Source organism: Sapajus apella, unplaced genomic scaffold, assembly GCF_009761245.1.
Source record: "Sapajus apella isolate SASKATOON/1434 unplaced genomic scaffold, GSC_monkey_1.0 scaffold33, whole genome shotgun sequence".
NCBI classification, from domain to species: Eukaryota; Metazoa; Chordata; class Mammalia; order Primates; family Cebidae; genus Sapajus; species Sapajus apella.
In genome coordinates, this window is record NW_022436973.1 from 18,270,628 (window position 1) to 18,291,976 (window position 21,349).

A 21,349-nucleotide genomic window follows, 5' to 3' on the forward strand; every position below is an offset into this window, starting at 1 on the left:
ATGAACATAATTTCTATGTCTCTATAGTGAATTAGACTACATATAGACTCCTCATTCCAAAGGTAGAAGGTACTATATTTCTAATCAGCGTATTTTTTTTTCTGTGTCCTAAAGACCTCAATAACAGATTGGCTACTAGAATAAAACAAATAATACAGCTCAGTAAACTACAGACGAACATGTAACCACAATACTCCCAGGCATGAGTCATTTTGTAAGTATTGCATTCCATAGGTTTTATGATAACACTTCTAGAAGAACACAAATTTGTGAAATATTTATTCTGGTTGGTAAAGAAGGCTTAATTCCTTTTTGTGGGATTTAGGATATGTTTTCTATCAGTCTTTCACAAACTCATCTGTACTCTTATAACACAAAGAAGTTCAGAAGACATTTTGCCATAGTAAAAGGAGATGAAATGGAAAGTATAATAGAATTCTTTAAATATTATAGACTTTGTGAATAAAAAAGTGGGAGGAGGGGTGAGATAAAACCATTTTAATTCTGTGGACAAGCATGAGACCAAAGGGAAGAGATGAAAAGTGCTTTGTAGTCATTATTCTTATTTATCTATAATATCTAGATCCTTGATACTCAGAGTGTGTCCTGTGAACTGGCAATGTGGATGTCTCCCTGCAGCTTGTTAAAAATGCAGAATTTCAGTTCCCACTCATGACTCAGAATTTACATTTTAACAAGATCCCAGGTAATTCACAGGCAAGTTAAATTTTGAGACTTGCTGATATCTAGACCTTTTTTTTCTGTAAATGCCTATGAAGGTAGACATATGGAGTGTCTCTGTTTGATGATGTGGTGTAATAAAGTGAGAAACCTCTCTCCTGTTTATAAGAGCCAAGATTATGAGGGTCTGAAATCACATAGGTAGAACTGCTAGCGCTAGTACAGATGGCTAAAATAGGAGTCTTTTTCTACTACTGTTGTTTCTCTTGCAAAATAAGCCAGGTCTTGAAAGGATCAGATGTGCCTTCATATCATCATGCTGAGGTGATTTATTTATTTTTTCACAAGGAGCAGGGATAAGTTCTTCTTAACAGGAGGAACTTGTTTTCTTATGTTAGATAAGACCGTGTTGTTTCAGGTAAATATTAATTTTCCCTTTGACAAGGCATGCTTATTTCTTAGGTAAATAATGAGAAAATTATTTGCAGCATCCTACAGTAAAGATCCTGAAGTGTAATCAAACATTTTACTTTCTTTCCTGGTCTTAAAACTAGAACCAGTTTTTGCCCCTTAGTGTTCTGTAAGGATGAGCTGCATCTTGGGTTAATGGAGGTAACCAGATGCTGAAAGGGACCAAGATAGTCTCCAACTTTTTTGGGAAGTGAAGACTTTTCTCAGGGATTGAGTTGAAAAACAAGAGCCAGAAATTGGAAACTAAGGGTTGTGAAGTATGATGAAGCACTTAAAGTAGAGGAGTCACAGAAGAGAACATTCAAAAGGGTCTTCCTCTAACTGGTGGTTCTCAATCGTCACTGCACATTGGAATCACCTGTGGAGGTTTTTTAGCTTTCTAATTCTTGGGCTGCATGCAGACAAATTATTTTACAATTTCTGTTGAGACCTAGGTATCAGTCATTTTTTTAAAAGACCTCCAAGACATTCCATTTTGAAACTATGGTCAAAACAATTAAAAGTCTGATTTTGTAAAGCATCCTGTCCTTACGTAGTAAATGTATTTCGTGCGGGGAAGGCTGGCGAGTAGGAAGTGTTCCAGTATCTTATCATTTGAGGAAAGCTCAAAGGATGAATGAAACATGGAGCTTCCTTTTGGGGAATCACTGGGCAGCTCTATGTTCAGGCACAAGAGAGTGTGACTAAATTCATTGGTAATGTTTTTCGCTCTTTCTGCTTAACCCCTACACTCTAGCAAGAAACACTGTGGGCTGAGTGTAGGGTAGTAGCCAGCCTCCAAGATAGCCTTCATTGACAATTGTGCTCTGATGCTCATGTCCTTGTGTGTTTCTCGCCACACTGAATCACTTGGAGCTTACCTGTTTGACCAACAGAATATGGTAGAAGCGATGGTATGAGACATTTACAGCTAGGTCATAGAAGATATTACAGCTTTTGCTTTAATAGTTTGGATGGCTAGCTCTTCCAGAAGCCAGCCATGTTGTGAAAACACTCAAGAAGTCCCATGGAAAGGAACCAATTTGCCATTTGTGTGAGCTACCTTAGAAATGGATCATCCAGCACCACTGAGTCTTCTGATGACTAAGCCCCAGCTGGTCTCTGACTGCAACCTCATGAAAGATTCTGAGTCAGAACTGCTCAATTTAACTGCTCGTGAATTCTTGGCCTATAGAGACCATAAGAGATAATTAATGACTATTGCCTTTCCATACTATTAAATTTTGAAATGATTCCTTACACAGCAATAAATGCTGCAGGGCTAATTTAAACCCTGGTTACCAGTAAAGCAGCCTCTTTGGGAGCATATTTGTAGATAACTTCTTGAGTGTGGCAACAGGGTGGAATATTTTAGCAACAAGTTGCATTTAATTCTACCTTAAATTACATCAGCTACCTTGTAAGCCAAATATTAAAGGTTATGGCAAAACTAAACTGTTATTAAAATGTTAGTTTTAAATTATGTTTTAACAAGTAACTGGACAACATTTGATATATGGTTCAGCATCATTCAATAGAACTCGCTGAATTTAAAAAATGTTCCCCCAATTATGGTAGCCACTAGCTATAGTTTGCTATTGAGCACTGGAAATCTGGCTAGTGCAACTGCTAAACTGAAATTTTAATTTTATTTAATTTGAAATCATGGCTACCATATTGATGGAACAATTCTATACATTTTTAGGGAAGAATATAGAGATGACAAAAATGTTCAGCTCTAGTTTGTAAAGTTATGAACTGAGAAGTGGAAAACTCAGTAAGGGGAACAGTTTATCTGTGGAATAGTGAATTAAAATGCTTCCTATTTTACCCCCAAATACGTGTCTTTTGAAGTGAAGGATGACAAACAAAAAAGAAATGGATCACATAGTATTGTGAATATCCACGATGTAACTGAATTCAGACTCTATAACAAGAAATACGTTTATACTGGAATTTGAGAGGAACTTTAAGATATTGTCAAAGCACAATTATCTGTGTTGTAGGTACTTGATGAACTGCTTTTTAAAATGTTTTTTTTTTTTTTCTGCCAGCTTCCCATCTTATTTCTTTTGCTCATCTTATAAAAAGTGACTAGATACCATAAGATATGCTTCAGAAGAATTCTACATAATCTACTACCAACATAATCTGCTTATAATTTCTAATATTTTATTGTTGTTGCTTATTTATGATGGTGTGATAATGAAAACAGTGATAACTATTAATATCAATTATTTTGAATCAAGTGAATTCATTAAGTTTTTATAATTTCTAGTATTTCTATAGTTTTTGTATTTAATCAGCATAAACACTCAAAACTAGGGTAAAGAAGTAAGGTAATAGAAATTCCTGGCACCTTTTTCGTTCTCTATCTTATTCAAAAGATGTAGAACGTATATGAAAAAGTGGGTAAACTAAATATTGCAACCTGAATTTTACTTAAAATGGACGATGAACTAGTGCTAGTTTATGATCCTCTAATGTTATTTTAATAGGAAAAATGGTAAGAATGTATTGTTAATGTAATTAGTAGTGAGTGGCATGTTCTTTGATAAAGTAAGGGATATTTGCTGCCAATAGGCGTTTATAAATAATATCTTTTACTTGATCTTGTTTTAGACATTTGCTTATATCAATTGCCATTATTTTTTGATTATCAAGAAATAATTTGATTTTATTTTAGAAAAAGAAAATCAGATATATAGATTATTAAATGTAGAAAAAAAAAAACGGGCTTTGCACGGAGGTAGGAGCAGGGAGTGAAGTCTCACGAGAACAGATGATTGTGGAGCCCTCTGGCTGTCTGTGCCAGAGACGTGTTGGGGGGGACACAGGTAGCAGGACATGGTGGCAGCGTGTCTTGGCCGGGCACACCAACAGGCTCAGCAAACCATCTGAAGATTTACGGCGTGAATTTGGTCCTTATGGTCCTATAGTTGATGTGTATGTTCCACTTGATTTCTTACACTCGCCGTCCAAGAGGATTTGCTTATGTTCAATTTGAGGATGTTCGTGATGCTGAAGACCCTTTACGTTTTTTGACAGAAAGTGGACTTGTGGATGGCAGATCGAAATATAGTTTGTGCAGGGGCATCAGAAGACACCAAATCAAATGAAAGCCAAGGAAGGGAGGAATGTGTACGGTTCTTCTTGCCATGATTATTATCACAGATACAGACGTTTTAGAAGCCAAAGTTATGAAAGAAGGAGATCAAGAAGTCCGTCTTTTGATTATATGTATAGAAGATTGTGTAGTCCTAGAAAGAGACCAGCTGGAAGACCTCGGCATAGCAGAAGCCATTCCAACAATGATAGACTGAATGGCAGCTGGAATACCCAGTACAGTTCTGCTTACTACATTTTAAGAAAGCAGAAAAAGAGCCAAAAAAGGGCAGCTCAAGTGACCGATGGGAAGGTGGAAGGTGCTGCAGTATGAATACTGTATGAATATTTTGACTCTGGCCAGTAAAGATAAAAGAATGTTATCAAAAACTACATGGAATAATTGAAATCCCTTCAAGTTTTAAAGTATGATTTTAGAACAAACAAAAGGAAATTCAACTTTGTACTTTTGCAAATTAATTCCTAAATATGAATATGTTTATATTGATTCATAGGTAATGGGTCCATAATAAATCACTGGAAACTAGGATGTCTGAACATCAAGGAAGACAGTCAGAGTCTTTCACAGTGTCTCTGTTGGTCTGTCTCAAACTGAATTCGGTGGGAAAAAGTATGGTCCAATATAACAGTTCCATTGTTGCCATTATCGGCAAATCCTGCCTTTGTTTATTTTGCTACCAGAGTTTTCTGCTTAATCATTTGCTGTGTTGGTATCTGCGTTTATTTACTTGTATATCACATGCAGTTTACATCTTCCTTAACTACTCTACTTCCCAGGTAAATTCCAATTATTTTTGACATCCAGCTAACAGGGCCCATCTCTTCTCACCTCTTTCTTAGTCAATATGTTCAACAAATTTTTATTGAGCCCTCACTGTGGGCAAAACATTATACTGAATAATTGAGAAAAACAGATAATTCCCTTATTCAGTAAATGTCACTGAACACAATATAGTGAATCATTACCATTTGGCCTCGTTGTTTTGTTTGAGGTATATTATTTGTAGCAATATTTTATATCATTCATATCTTAATGCAATTATAGAACCCAATATACTATCAAAGATAAGTAATTGTGTGGTTATCTGCCATCTAAAAGTATCGAGTATTTCTTTGATACCATTATTATAAATAATGAAAAAATGATTCATTTTAATCTGTAATAAACTGGTTTACTATGCAGCAACTGTCATATGCCAGAGTTATATTAAATTGTTTACTCTGCCTCACCAAACATATACTGGGAAATAATCCCCAAAATAAATATTTAACTTTGCATTAGATTTAAAGGAGACTGGGTGCTATAATTACATTATTTTGAGGCAGACAAAGAGCTGTTAACCCAACTGATTTAGTAGGTATTGTAATTGAGAAAATGTTTATCAAATTATACTTTTTAGTGATTTACATGTATATTTTATAGGGGACATGTTCTGTGTATAGTGAATAAATAATTTTTATAGTATCACAAAAAAGTAGAAAAAACAATCAAAATTCTACCATCTATACCGATTACATTTACACACATATGCACTCATAGGCACACACACATTTTTTTAAAATGAGCATATACTATCTTGAAATTATTTTTCATTTAAAATAAAAGAACAGTAATTATATTTCAGGCCATTAAATGTCTGATACTTACTTTTCACGATAGTAACAAAGATAATTATAATTATCAAGTTTTTAGAACATTTGATATACATTTATCACATATTAATATTCTAATTTTAATATACTAATTCTAGAAGCATTTCTTTGACAAATAATGAGTCAATGGCAAAATGTGGAAAATAAATAGATGTAAAAGATTACAATGAGAATCTTTCTATTTGGAATAAGAGTCAGGTGTACACAGACATTTCACCTAACTTTATGTCAGTCTGCTGGGGAGAAGTCGGTCTTCTCTAGGGCGCCAAAGGGGAGAACGTAACTTTGGTTTGGAAAAGTGGGGAAAATGCTTGAATGTGAAGCCACTGAAACAATTGTCATTCCACCAACCTCTTGAGGTCTATCTGAATGACTATATCAATTTTGAAGATTCAAGGAGGCATTCTTAAATGTTCTGGATGAAAGAGTTAAACTCTTCGTTCTTCCTTTGCCTGTCTTGTTTCCCGAACTTCCTTCCCAGTGTTTCCTGCCTGGGGTCACCTCCAAAATAAATTGCTTGCATGGAAACTTAAAGCATCTAGTTTTGAAAGAATATTTGGCATAAGAATAAGGGCAAATTAAGTGTTTCTTGGAAATATATTAATAAATGACAGAAAAAATGGAACTCCTATTGTGAATTAGTCTTCTTCGTTAAGGAAAAGGCTTTTCTAACTGGAAGAAGTAGAATGAATACTGCAAGAAACTATTGAGTAATGACAGGGTTTGAGACCTAAGCCTATTGGGATTAAATACTTTTCTTTAATTTAACATATCTCCATGCAGTGAATATATTATGCATTGGGCTATACTGTAGACAGTGTGAATATATTATTAAGATAGATCAAGCTCTATACTTATGAGCAGGGATAGGGAACTACAAATAAATTGAACAATAGATTACCTCCATAGGGTGATATGTTGAAATGAAGAAAATAAAACAGCATAACAGAATGATTCATGTATCTTTTCATTCATGTATTAATTAGTTCATTCACAATAAATATTTATTATCTACTATATAACTACATACTAATTTTTAAGTATCAGAGAAGATTTCTGATAGAAGTCTGAACTGTAAAAATTATGTATTGTCTTTCAAAAATGGTGATGATGACTTATCATGGGTATTATTGTCTTTTCTTTTTCAGCTTCATACAATATTCTAGCATAGATTATCATGCACGTGATTTATGAACCTTTGGAAAATAATATAGCTAATCTCTAGGAGCTAGCATACATTTGTTCAAGACAAGTCATGCCAAATTCACATGATTTCTCATTTTGTTAGAATCTCTAGGGAACAGAAAATGCCACGCATAAAATGCTTATCAATTGTTTCAATTATACCAATGCAGATGACAGTATTTTTTGCAAGAACATCACACATAAATAGTAGATGGAATGATAGAAGTGTTGATATGTAGTGTCTTAAACATATGCCTGCTATGTGTTGGCAAATGGCCCTGTAGTTTTCTAATAGATTTTGACTGGCTACACTCTTAGCCCTGAGTTGACTCAGTATTTCTATGGATAATTTTGATAGAGTTTTAGAAGTAAGGATGCAGAGATAGCTAAAACTCTAAGTAACAGACTCAAGAATAAAAGTGATCAACTGACAGAAACACACTGAGCCAAAACCATTGAAATGAGATTAAGCAGAAACAAGTTTCAAGTTCTGTTTAGGTTCAGAAAGTCAGCTGCATGAGTGAGCTTGTTTGGCCACAGTACAGATGGCAGAGGTCTGGGATTTCCATTTGATGACAACCGTAAAATAAGCCAATGGAATGATGTGGCTGTTCAAAAAATAGACTAGCACAATCTTGGGTTGCATTAATGAAATATTGTGTCTAGCATAATAGAGGCAATAGAAAAGAAAATTTCACCAAATTCTGTGAGATGATTTATGGGATGAAGTGTCAAACTCCTTGCACTACATTTTTAAGGCTTCTCCAATTGGAATGTGTTCAGAAAAAGACACACAGAACTTTGAAAACTCTATCTTTTGAGGCAAGGCTTAAAGTAAAAGAGTATTGTTTTCCTGCAGGAGAAAAGAGCAAGGAGGTATTTGCAGAGTGTTTTTGTCTACATGGTAAGCTTTCATGTTTAAGAAGCCAGAGAATGTTAATCTAGAATATTGGTTTAAAGTTAGAGAAATGAAGATTTTGATCTAACATGAGGAACAAAATTGTGTTGTCCAAACCTACTGGTTCATGGCTAATGTGAAGGAAGATACCTTGTACTAGAGCCATTTAATCCAAAAGATTCATCCCAGAGTAGGGACTTGGATTAGATGGTATATCAGTTAGTTATCTATCACTACATAAAAAATTACCCCTAAATTTATAGGCTTAAGAAATTTATTTTGCCTTAGCTCTTTGTGGGTCAGGAACTCAGAAGGGTTTACCTGGATAGTTCTCACTTGGGGTGTCTCATGCAGTTGCAGTTATATATTGACTATAGTTGCAACCATATAAAGAAGGCTTACTGGGCTGGATGTCCAAGGTACCTCACTCAGGTTTTTCTCACACTTGGCTGAAAGCTCAGCTAGGGCTGCCACTGGAGTATGTATATGTGATTTTTTTATGTGTTACCAACTTCTTCACATTATAGTTGCTTCGGGATATTTGGGGTTCTTATATGTCTGCTTATGGATATAAATAAAATCATGTGTCCCAGCACTCAAGACAGAAGCTGCATTACCCACTATAATATAGCTTCAGAAATTGTTCTGTATCTTTATACCATTTGCATACATCTTTAGACCATTAGACCATTTAGTGATCCCACTTTTGAGAGGGGTGTCCAAAATTTGTGGACATTAAAAAAAACCTGCCACAGATAACCTCTTAACTTCTAGCTTGGAATCTCTGATTTTATGTTAATTACTAATGGTAAGGTTTTTAAGAGAAATAGAGAATTTAGATGTTATCTTCTAAAAGTTTGGGGTAAATATCTGAGCTTTCTTGACATTATTCACTGGTACTATCACATGAGGGATTTTTAGTTTAATTTTACAAACACATGTACAGGATGTTATGAGAAATGCAAAGCTAAAGTAATTTATTAAAAATTATGAACACAAATACATAAATCAGGAGAGTTCAGCTAGTTTAGGCCAGTGGCAAGGCCATGAAAAGACCAGGCATGCAATTGACAAGCTCAGACAAGGGTGCTTCTATGCTTGTCTTGGGTAGAAATATCTATTGGAAATAAAAATTTAAATGTAACCACTGTGTTTGATGACAGATAAACTTGGAGTGTTGTGCCTTACAGAAATATGAAGTTATGCTCATCCAGACGGAGACCTAACTCTTAGCAGAATCTCAATTCCAACAACCACTGAAGACCATATATATGTGCTGGTTTCTATTATTTGTCATGTTGATAACTTCTAAGGGCCTTGATTCATACCTAACTGTTGCTCTCATTTGCCCACTAGAGTTGGATGTGCCCTTTGAGTTCTCCTGCTATCTGACCCTGGCCATGCCCTAACACTACTTCTGCTACTGTAACTAGGTTTTAGTCCTTTTTGTTCTTCTTTATGCATCTGACATCAGCCGAACCTAGATTTATCCTGATGTCCCTAGGAGATGCTGACAATCTCCCTACCACATTGCTGAGATCAGCCTATTACTAATTATCCTTTAGAGATTCTAGTAAAAGGACTTTGTTTCTCATAGTTTTTTTTTCTTACTTGAGGAAAAACATCTATGTTTTTATAGAGTAGCCTCTAAACAACAAAATATTTGGTGGAGTTAATCAGACTTGAATCCTTTCTTGATGTTTTTTCTCTGCTCTTTTTTTTTTCCCATTTATTTATTTTATTGCTTTTTAGGTTTTGGGGTACATGTGAAGAACATGCAAAATTGTTGCATAGGAACACACGTGGCAGTGTGATTTGCTGCCTTCCTCCCCATCACCTACATCTGGCATTTCTCCCCATGCTATCTCTCCCCAGCTTCCCACCCCCCACCGTCCCTCCCCTATTTCCCCCCAACTGACCCCAGTGTGTAGTGCTCCCCTCCCTGTGTCCATGTGTTCTCATTGTTCAACACCCGCCTATGAGCGAGAACATGCGGTGTTTGATCTTCTGCTCTTCTGTCAGTTTGCTGAGAATGATGGTTTCCAGGTTCATCCATGTCTTCTCTTATGATGAGGAAAATAGAAATAGTAATTGATGACTTGCCTTTTCTACCATTTATTTTTCCAATTTTAATTATCTTTTACATTCATTAGTGCTTTTTGGGAAATAGTTGCAGAATATTTCCCAGAATTCCTGGCTGCTGCTTTACTGCTGTAGGAATAAGTAAAGATCTACTTGTACCTCTCAAGGAGGAATTGGCCAGTACTCTCAAAGATGATTTTGTTTTTAAAGTATAATCTGCCACTTGCACAGCAAATGCTCTTCATATTTTGACCTTAATTTTATTTCAACTTCTACTTTCATTTACTAGACCAAAATAGGAGACCTCTTGGTGAGAAAAAGCACCAGCTACAGCTTGACAGAATAAACAAATAATAAAAAGTTTTATTATTATAAATTATTACCTTAATTAGAGCTTCCCCTTGATATCCAAAGTGCCATGAAGAGTCATGAGAGCTCAAATGGTACTTATTAATGGCCCTATGGACGGGAACACACAAATTGGTAATTTGGATAAACAACATGCTGGTTTTCAAGGATTGTAATGAGACTTTTATCTCATTTTTTAACTTTTTCCCCTTTAAAGAACAAAAACATATACATTTGCAACAAAACTATAAAACAATGCCTGCAAGGAGTGTGAATATTCTTCTGCACCAATACTCTTTCTGGTGGAATACTTCCACCCTAGGCTGATTTTAAACTTCTTTAGACCTTTCATGTACAGGCTGGTTTCCGGTAACTCAATTGTATCTAATTTATTGACCCATCCTGGTATATACTCAGAGTTTAGGCCAACATTTGGCCATTGTTTGTAAAGTCTGATTAGACAGATTATTTACTTTTTTGGAAGCTGAAAAAGAGCTTAAATATGGTTTGCATTTTTGCTCCAACTATTTTCTTGAAAAAGCACAGAATTTACGGCTGTAAAATGCCCAGTGATGGAGTAAGAACGTACAACATGGCAGCCTGTTTTTCAGCAATATATGTGCTCTTATTAAAGCATCAGTGACAAATATCCTGTATTATTCTTGAACCATTACTGGGGGTTCTGACTATACTATCACAATAACCAAAAGAATGTCAAAAAGAGGATGCAGGGAAGATTCTCCTGAGGTCATTACTCCTTGATAAGTTTGGGATGTTTGACCACTCTCTAGAATTGTGATCTGAAAAATATTGGGTTACTTTGGATGGGTAACAACTTGCCATTTCATTGTCTCAGAGTAGCAATTAGGGATCCAGAACCTGAGTCATGCGGCCACTCATGTCAAGAGGCAACTGAAAAGATGAGTACAAATGTTAAACTTCCTCTTTCTAGAGACTGCGTCTGAACTAGTGGTAATGTATACACAATTTTCGGCGTGTTCGGATGACTTAAAACAGCAAGAAAAACAACATGTTGATAACTTTCATGGAATTTACAAGAGACTACAGGAAGTGTAGTCACATTTACTAATGGAAAAAGAAAAGAAAAAAAAGGATTTATTTTTTAATGATGACAAATAAAATCCTGGCCAGTTAAAAAATTTCTACTAATAAGGAATAACATTCTTTGTAGAAAATTTGACATAAATAAAGCACAGGTAATAACAAATAAAACATCAACAACAAAAGTAATACCCAAGCACACCATGATTCTATCTTAAATAATTACTGATAAAATATATCTAATTTATATAGTACCTCTAAGAGTTTTTATGCACATATATTAAATATACAGAACTTTAAAACTATTGAGTAGATAAATTAAGTAGATCTCATTTTGTAGTGTATCTTACTGCATACTTTTACAGGTAATATATATTATTCATGTCACATTTTTCTAAGCACATTACTTCTGGTTATATGCTACTTTATTATAAAGATACAGCAACTGACTTTTGAGTAAGAACTTGCTATTGAATATGCAGGTTTATTGGCCATATGAAAAAATGAATAAACACTATTATGATAAACCAGCTTGTAAATTAAATGTTACCAACTATGTAATTTTTCTCCTCAGGAAAATTTCTTGAAAGTGTCAAGCCTTCAATGACTTCCCATTGGGTATAGAAAGACAAGTTTTCTCACGGGAGCTCATATTTCCTCTACTCAGCTCCAGCCACACTGGACATGTGATTAGTCTATTCATGGAGAATTTAGCTTTCTTCAAGCTGGGCACCTAGTACCGGTGCATTTCCTGGGCTCTTTTGTTGAGGTCCCATGACTAGTATTATGATTTTTTAAAAATTATTATTTTTAGATACATAGTAGATGTATTTATTTATTTATGGAGTACATGAGATAGTTTGATACAGGCATACAATGCATAATAATCACTTCATGGGAAATGGAAACCCATCCTCTCAGGTTTTTATCTTTTATATTACAAACAATTCAGTTAAACGCTTTTAGTTATTTTAAAATGCACAATTAAATTATTTTTGACTATATTCACCTTGTTGTATTATCCCATACTAGATCTAATTTTTATTTTTATTAGATCTTATTAAATATTAAATATTTAAATAAACTATATGAATATTAAATATTTTTAAAACTAAATAATAACTGAAACGTTAGGCTTGTTATTGCGTTATAACATGGCTTACCCTGACTGATACACTGGCCTTTATATGCTTCACTCCTTTTCCTTCCTTATGTTATTTGTATATATTATTACATTTGCCTGCCACTTCCCTTCCTTTGCTAGTAAATATTTACTTACTCAATTATTTAAGGCTCACTGCACCCTAGGAAATTTTGCCAAAATTCGGGTACTGCCCAATTTATCTATATTATAGGCACTTTTAAGTCCACATAACTCTTTCTCAGTGCTTGCCAAAATTGCAGTTTTACATTGTTTACTTTATTAATATGCCTATTTCTATTTTGTAATGTGTATCTTGTCTTATAGATCATAACCACTGTGAGTGGTAGATATCTTACAAAGTGCTTGGCACCATAATAATCACTCAATAAATTATTTGCTTAATGAATTAATAAACATCAAGACACATTTCTAAGTTTTATCATTTTCTAGATAAAATGATCTCCGAAAAGATTTCATACTATATTGTATAAAAATGATCATTCCTCATAACCTATATCAATAGCTTGCCCATTTTAGAAATAAAATTAACTCATTGCTCATTGTTTTAATTTTAATTTCTTTCAAAGTATAAAGCATTTTCGTTGCTTCATTGGTCATTTATATTTCTTGTGGCCTATTCATATTATTTGCTCAATTTGAGTTGGGTTTAAATCACTTGTAATTGAAAGGATACTGAATAATGTAAAATACTGAATCTATTCAGCTTTGTTCTGCTCTGCGGACATTGCATGTCACTTCTCTCTGGATATCTGTTCTTTTTTACCTTTTCCAGAACATTCTGAGTGTCAAAATCACTAACTTGACAATATTAAAGGCATTGAGCAGCTAGTAATAAGGAAATACTTGACTTCTAGTCCACTAATTTTCCTTCTGCAGAGTATTTTTAAGAATCCCACGAGGAGACCCAGGTAACTAAAAGGACAGTATTCTGACTGTGAAGGTATTTTCAAGTGCCCAATACTTTAGAACTCTGATACTATCCATCTTGTCTAGCTGTCAATTCACCAAACGAACTAAACTCAGGCATGTACGCACAAACCAAGACCACTTATAAAATAGCCTAAATTCTGTTATGATACATAGGACATGGCATAACAAATTAATTGTAACCTAATTGTTTTCTATGCTGTGGACCCAAATAATTCAAAGTGTGAATAAACTCATTCAAAAATATATTTATCTATGCTTTGTGGTTCCCACTTCTGGTCAACTGCATCCTTTTATTTCTATAAGGGTTCCCTCTATAAAAAGTCACAAAGTAAGTTTTCTATTAAGCTTTTTCATCTTTAGCCTTAAAATATAAATCTTGTTCTCTTTGGATTTGTAGGAAGAGCTAATTTCAGGTGCATTCTATTTCCTGGTGAAAATGCTCTATATGCGTGTGTGTGTGTGTGTGTGTGTGTGTGTACAGACATATGTATACACATACATATTTTGGGATTCAAAAAATGTATATACGCACTTTCTTAATTTGACATTCACATGAAAATTCTAGAGGGCCGACTTTGCAATGTTGAGCTTCATTACAGTGTTGATATCCACAAGATAAAACAACAACAACAAAAACCACTTTTTTCTTTTGTCTGGCATTGTGACCTTTTCCTCTAGAATTTGGTGTTGTTCAATTGAGATTGCTCTGTTTCAGGGAAGCAAACTGCATTTCCAGATTTGGAGCACACCATCTGTTATAGAGGTCTGTTGAAGGAATTATTAATAAATATCTCATATATGTGTGTGCATTGTTTCAGAAAGCAGATACCTGCAGAGAGGACCAACACCAGTGTCCACTAGATTCACTAAGCTGTCTTGGTGTCTGAGTGAGTTTGCCCACCTTGTCACAATCACGATATCCTTTGCTTATGTTGGGCTGGCCTACAATATATTACTGTTCTATGTACCACACACATGTGCCACAGATGGTCATTTTTAATTTCAGAACTCAACTGTAATAAATTCAGTACATTAATATTTGGCTAAGATTAAGTGCTGGGAGGCTATCACGGAAAACTCATCAGTCAAGTCCATCTCTAACCAGGCAGTGGTGATTCCATTTCTACAAAATAAATCTTTGTTCTTCTGTCTCCTCTGCCTTACAACCTATTTTCTTTCTTTGCGAGGACGAAGTAAATCGAATCCACACGCTAACATTTGCTTACAAGCTGTGCAAAAGAACTCAGGGTTTTGGTATTTGGTTCAAACAGACCTTTCTGAGAGACATGCTAATAGCTGTGAAAGTCAGAGCGGGTCCTGGTTTTCTTTTTGCCCTTTGGACTCTGCATTTATTTTCTTTTTCTAAATCAAATCAGTAGAAGGCAGCTGGATCATCAGCAGCAATTCTAGTGGAATCACTGTATTAAGGGCATGATCTGATTTCTGTACTTAGGTCAAGACAAAAGGCAACATCTTCAGGTGGGCACGTGATGGGAAAATATTAATAGCAAATAAAATTGGACAAAACAATGATGAAGATGCTCACAGAGATTAATATGTGATTGTCAGGTATGTGAGAGTGAGAAAGGGTGACTAAGGACTAAATGAGGTAGGTATGAACAGGGTTGCAGGAAAAGATGAACTCTCAGGAACTTTGAGAAGAACATCATTTAAGTTTGGAAAAGGCTTTTTCACCACGGAGTTTCTTCCACCTCCTTGCCTTGAATGTAACCTGTAATTCCTCAGAGAGCACTTCTTTCCTTGTAATCATCTTAAAGCAGTGACATTTCTTTTCTCTGGCTCTATGTGCCTCTGAGTTTGGAAGTGCACTGGTGTACACCTTGCTTCTCATTGTCACTTTGAACTCATGCTATCCTGGAATAGCACCTTCTCCAGCCTCTGATTTTCTCATCTGCCCAGATTACTCCCTTCATTTATCAAAGCCTTTGGCAACTGGCCTATAGATTTCTTCTTCATCCCAATTCTTTAGCATCCACATATGTTTTCTTATACTCATCCCTTCCAAGCTGCCTTAGCTTCCCTTTCCCACGGTCACTCCTCGAACTTTGTCAGGACTTTGAACTGCTCAACTTTCATGAGCTCCCAGTCATACACTGAGCACAATGCTGTCTCCTTCCCAATTCCCTATCCAACTTCAACAATGACTATCGTTTCTCTCTATCTCAATAGGCCCCATCCAGTCTTTCTTTCAATTCACTCATTTTTTTCTTTATTCTCTCCATTTAAATCTTATGTTCCCAACATTATTATTGTAATAATATTCGTGCCAGCAACCCAGCTGGCACTGGCTCTTTTGTTCATTACTTACATTGTAATATCTTAATTTTGACCCCATTTATTTGCCATCTTTGTGTTTACATTTGAACAAATCCATATGGCAGACATGCTATGCTGTTTTATGAATTACACATTCCTGGTCACCAGTCTCAATAGCTCCATTTTCCTAGCCATGTTGTTATGATTTACGGTCATCTCATTCTTTTTACTGTCCATGAGGGTCATTTCAAGTAAGCTCCACTCTTCTCAATGTCTAACCCCTCTTCTCCCTTATCCCTTATCAGATGACATAACTTCCAGTTAAGTCCTATCCCTTGAGAAGATGCTTTTGCATCTTATCCCTTCCAGTCATTCTTTATTCACTTGGATTATTTATCCCTTTCTCCCTTAAATATTTAGCCTGGATCATTCCCATTGTTCTTTGAATAGGCTTAACTTTCCCATATGAAATATTAATTAAACAATCCAGCATCCTCCAGCTACAACCCCGTATCTTTCTTTTCACTGTCTGTAATTGTTAATTGTGTGTGTTAACTTGGCTAGGCTATGGTAATCAGTTGTTTGGCCAAACACTAGTCTATGTGTTATTGCAAAGGTATTTTGCAGATGTGATTAACATTTACAATGAACAGACTTCATGTAAGGCAAACTACCTTCCATAACGTAGCTGGTTCTCATCCTATCCGTTGAAGATCTTAAGAACAAAGATGGAGGTTTCCCAAGAAAGAAGGATTTATCTAGACTTTAACATAAAAATACCACCTGTGTTTCTAGCCTCCAAGTGAGACTGCCATATCAACTTTTACCTGAATTTTCCGCCTGCCCACCAGTCCTATGGATTTCAGACTTACCAACCTCTATAACTATGTGAGCCAATTTCTTAAAAGCTCTCTCTCTCTCTATTGTATTTATACATTATTAATATTATATTATATATAGACACACACACACACACACACACACACACACACACACACACACGCCAATGTCACTTGGTCAGTGAGAGCTTTTCTGACCATATCATTTATGGCTACAACTCCTTTCCCTTGTAGCACTTCCTGTGTTCCCTGTATTCACTTGCTATCCTCTTGAACTATCATATAAGCTCCAAGACAGAAATTTTTTTTCCTGTTTTCAGTATCCTGTATCCCTGTTATCTAGAACAATGTCATAAAATATTTTTATTTATGAAATGAATAAGTGAGTAAATAATGACTCTGACTTTTAAAATTAGTATTCAAAATCATTATGTAATACTTATATGGTATGCAATAATGTATTTTAAGTAGTAGCTTGTATTACTAATAAAGTTTTATTAGCTTCTTTAAGTTGAATCTTTAATAGTCTTCAAATCCAAACTGCATAAATGTTATATCATTTAAACTGAGAACAGATGCTATTTACTTATAAAAGTAAAATTATAGTATTACAAAATTTAAAAGTGGTTATAAAATTATAAAATGAAAAAGTATGACTGGATGGCAAGCTAATTAAAAATGGCTTGCTATATCATGTTTTGCTGGAGGATAGATGTTCATTAGAATATATTTTGAAATGTAGTTATATATTTATATCATCATAAATGCAATCACTTTTGTGATCTGATTTTTGGAATATTATCTTTTTGCAATAGAAATCAGCTGGTATATTTTTCTAAAAAGTGTGTTTATTTCCAAGTTATAAGATACATATTTTCTCTTTTAAATCATAAATTTTTCAATAGCTAAAACTATTCTCATTTGGTCTGCAGGAATTTCATTCAGAAGAATTAAATGTCCTGAGTTAGTGCTGGTCATGTTGAGAAAATTATATAATTAGCATAATTTATGTTATCTCTCTATTATAATTGAAAGTTTTTGCTTCTTGACTTCAAGCAACTATCATTCTTGACTTCAGGCACTATCATTTCTTAACATAAGCATATGTTAAGAACTGGGGTAGAGCTTAGTGTTCAGAAAGTTATTTACTCCCCTCCACTCCTGCTCTCTACCTGTGATATTTCCCCACCATATTGTTGTTCCATTAGTCTTATCACATTTCAGCTTCCTGGTGAGTGCAGTATAATTTTCTGTCCCATGGAACTTCCTTTGGCCAATGGAATGTCAGCAGACAAGAAGATAGGAATACATATTTGAAATTTACTTGTGTAGTTGGGCATAATCCAAGACTAGTGACTTGGATTCTTTTACTGCCTTTCACCATGAGAAAAACTCGCCTTTGAGAGCCTCTTTTTTTTATGGAGGATGAAAGCAGGAAATAAATACATATTGTTATATGTCATTGAATTCTGGAATAATTTCTTACACAGCTACAGCTCATTAATACAAAACTAGTCAATTCAGAAGTGTATAATACTGGAAACCACTGTAAGAGTTTGGCTCTGTAACAAACCCACTCGAGTATTGCAGACGTGACGATGTTCTGCCTTCCTTGATGTCTGAATATGAGCATTTGACACATACTCTAGTGCTCTTGAATAATTTCAGGGGAAACATAGTCACAAAGTTAGATTGTTTGTTTAATTAGAAACAACAAAAATGGGCACAGTTGCCATTTGCCTCTAATAACGTGACCTCCCTTGAATTCCTTCTTGGACCTCTACTGAGACTGCTGGCCCACTGCATGGGTGCTGTTTTCCTCTTTATTTGCGCATGTGTACATGTCTGTGGCAGAACACACCTCTTTTTTTGTTTTTAACCTCCTGGACCAAGCAGAGACTAGTGACTTTGGGTCTTAATTATTTTTCTTTTAAAAACATTATTAACTTCCCTATTCTTTCCCAAATATAGTAGCACCTTTCTCTGCTTGCATCTACAAAATATTACAGTAAGAGTGGCACTTTCTCAAGGGTGAAATTGAACCAGTGTAGTCAAAACAATGTTTCAGAAATTAAGTTTTACCATAAAAAGAGAAGCTTAATTTCTTCCATATCTCTACATTTTCAAAAGTGACGTATACAAGGAGATACCTATTAGGTTAGTTAAAATTATTTAGGTCAATACATAAAATAATATGTATGATAAATATCATGGCCTTCCATATAGAATCTAAAACCTTGCAGTTAATTATCAAGTTATTTTAAATTGTCAAATCGTATGGAATTTCATGTACTATTATTTGCAACTGTAAATTTGATGCCTTTATTTGTTATGAAAGCGGAATTTGGGAAGTGATCATCTCTTCAGTAAGAGTTGCCACAATTTAAGTAAGAATCAAATTGGTTCAGGGCTTTATTTTCACATTGATGGTGAAGGCTTCAACCAAGTCCTAGACAGGGTATTTCCCACCTTCTTGTAAACTCGCTTGACATTTTGCTCACACTTCTAAAATGCAGAACAACACTATATCTTAGATTTTTATTGTCTTATATCCAACCCAATGTTACAGTCAACTTGACGGTGGGGACTATGTTAATTCCTGACATATGATAGCTACTTAGTAAATGCTTGTTGCATGAATGAATGAATGGATGAGCAATATCAGGATAGGTGTTTAACCATCCTGATAATAAGATTGCTATAATTTTAACTTTATATTTTCATTTTAAGCAAATGCGCTCTTCAATGGGTTGTAGAAAACATACTTCATTGTTTATTACCCATTCCCATTCCAATGATGCTATGCTTTATCTCCCTCCTGAGAGTCCATCAAAGATTCTGAAGCCATGTGATAATCTAGATTTTTGCTATGCAATATGTGATCCTGTGATAAGTTGCATCAGCATCCCCTGCAAGCTTGCTAGAATCATGGACCCTCTCCAGACCCTACTAACTCAGAATCTGCATTTGATCAGGATCCCAAAAAGAAAGCACATCAATACTTGAGACGCTTGAGAAGCACTGCTCTGGGTCAATGATTTTTCTTTCCTTATTTCTTTCACATCTTCTTTCCCCTCTTCCTCTTTCCCAAACAGAACATTTTTTAAAACAAAGTTTATAGAGAACTTGGTATGTAAAACTGTTAATGTGACATTTTATTCCTACAATTTCCTGTATGAATTCAAATAAAAAACAATTACTTTTAAAATAATATTATAATAATAGGGTCATAATGATATGTGTGATATTGGTTACTGGCTTTTATGGTTAGCAGTTACAGCATTTAATTCATTAAATGTGTCAGCATTCAATTTATTTATATTATTTGTTTTGATTAAAAAGTCAAGAAAATTTTACTCATTTGAAACCATAATTACATGTATTAACTTAAAAAAAAAAACCAAAACATTGTTTTATAGTGTTAAGGTTAACTGAACTAAAAACTTGAAAGTGAATTATTAGGACACTATTTTGTTATAAATTGCAAACAATATCTTATAATTGGTAACATTCCTTATTGTACTTGTAAAAGTCAAAGAACAATAGGTCAAAACACATCATATAAAGGTAATGTAGTAATGTGCAATTATGAAAACACGATGGACTGTTATATGTGAACTTATTATGAAACAACTGCCTTGACAGAAGCTTCCTTTGAGGGATAAATGAAAGTCTTGACTGAGGCTTGTGTATAAGATACAGGGTATCAACATCAGTGCTGTATGTAGCCCCTTGATCTTCTAGTGTGGTCTGGGGATAGCAACATCAGTATTGCCTGGGAACTAGTCCAAAATGCAGAATCTCAGGCCCTGCCTGGAGAAAACGGAATCAGAATCCCTGAGAGTGGGGCCCAGCAACCAGTGTTTTAACAAGTCATCTGTGTGATCTTGATGCAGCTCCAAATGGAGGGGGAGCTGGGCTGGAAGTCCATGCACTTGGATATTGTAACTGTATAAATATATATAGGCCAGCGGTGGCACAAAGGCCAGTTTAGAAGCCCTAGGGTAGTGCAAGTCTTAACTAATGATTCATTTGCAAGCATTTTAAATATCTGTAGAGAGAAGGTAGAAGGAGATGCATTTGAATTTCATGTTAAGGAAATTAACCCGAATGCAAATGATTATTCCAATATATCTGCTTTATAGTATAAATTAAATATTTATTTTGATTTTTTATTAATGTTTTACAAACAGACAAGTATATTTGAAACAGAAATTTGGATTAAAACGTCTGGAAATCTTGAGATAAAATTCCATCACTACTATGTAGTTGGTCACAATTTGGTGGGACAGAAAGGCAAAAAGAGACAGTTAGGGCCCTGGGGTCTCTGAGAACCAGGCAAATGGTATTATGAGATTAAGAAGAGGAAACCTCTGGCTAAGAATGCGAATAGATAGAGAGCTTCTAGGCTGAGGCAGGGAGGAATTACACATTTAGGAACTACAAGCCCATTGATGCGGTTGTAGGGTTTTGCAATTTGATGGGCAAAGAAATGTCAGTTTCTTCTCTTTTGATTTTTAAACATTTTATTAAGATTTAATTCATGGCCAGGCATGGTAGCACATGCCTGTAATCTCAGCATTTTGGGAGGCCGAGGCTGGCAGATCACTTGACGTCAGGAGTTCGAGACCAGCCTGGCCAAGATGGCAAAAC

The 21,349-nt window shown here is 34.9% G+C and overlaps 1 pseudogene; it reads left to right on the top strand.

The window, feature by feature from the left end:
• The first annotated feature begins 3,913 nt into the window (after positions 1-3,913).
• Positions 3,914-4,570, top strand: LOC116562613 (annotated as a pseudogene).
• Positions 4,571-21,349: the final 16,779 nt, after the last annotated feature.